We start from the raw sequence: 1098 nt of genomic DNA, 5'->3' as shown, positions 1-1098 counted from the left end.
GCCGGTTGAGCTATAGGCGCCGAGCCGAAAGCACCATTTCTTATGCAGGAGGTACTCAGATGCCTCCTGCTTCCTCACAACCCTTCCACCCATCTGGTTGCTACCTTGTCATAGTATTTGAACTCGGATGGTGTGACATGCTACAGAATTACACAAAAGGGAAACCTGTCTGGGACTGAGAGCTACAGTGGGGTTGGCAAAATGTCCTGGTTCCTGCCTTCACATTGCTGGAGAGAAGGAAAACTGGGCCTTCGAGTGCTGTAGATACCACCGTAACTATCCGGGGACATGTTTGTCTCCTGTTCAGGAAGGTCAGCTCCTCTGTGTGGCCCTGGATGGAGAGGAGGGGTAGAATTTCTCCATACCTAAGTACCTGGAAAAGCACCCCCACCCAGGAATTGGGAGGGATACTACATTTTATGGCTCTAAGACCTCTAACAAAATGTAAAGAAATAACAACATAAACAGCATTGCCTCCTGCTGTCTCGGGTGGGTTGCACTAGGAGGAGAAAAGTGGTGCCATTTTTGTGGAAGTAGATTGGAGGGAGCTGTGTGTGGCTGCAGAGTAATATTTGTGATTGTTCTAGGCAGTCCCTGTCCTTGTTTAGTGCGCAGCCAAGAAGGGAAGACAGGTAAGCAAGCCAAGATTTTAGAACAATGTGATGAGAGAGCTGACAAAGTCTACAGATCACAAGAACACAGATGCCAAGCGTCTAACCTGGTCCGCAAAGGATGCTGAGGCAGAGAGAACATTTTCAAGTTCTAGTTTTGATTTCTTCTACAAAGGCTTCTCCCTCCGTCAGCTGCCATAGCTCAAAGCAAAGACCCCATGGAGGAGACCCTTCTCCAAGCCTTCTCCATCTCCCAGTAATTATGGTTGCCCATTCCCTATCAAAGCGCTAGTGTCTTCCATGTTTTGTGTTCTTTCTGAATGCAGATCTGACCTGGGCACTCTGCAGCTGAAAAACCTCCCATGGTTCCCCCTTGCCTTTGGGACAGAGTGCAGGCTTTTTAGTATGTGGACAAGGTCCTTCTTGATTGGGCCTCCCTAACTGCTTTTGTTTTTCAATTATTTATTTATTCATTGTTTGTTTGTTT

The sequence above is a fragment of the Otolemur garnettii genome, unplaced genomic scaffold (assembly GCF_000181295.1).
Source record: "Otolemur garnettii isolate 467f Iridium unplaced genomic scaffold, OtoGar3 scaffold00116, whole genome shotgun sequence".
In the NCBI taxonomy this organism is placed as follows: Eukaryota; Metazoa; Chordata; class Mammalia; order Primates; family Galagidae; genus Otolemur; species Otolemur garnettii.
The sequence above is the reverse complement of the archived record's forward strand: the minus strand, read 5'-3'. Positions refer to the sequence as shown.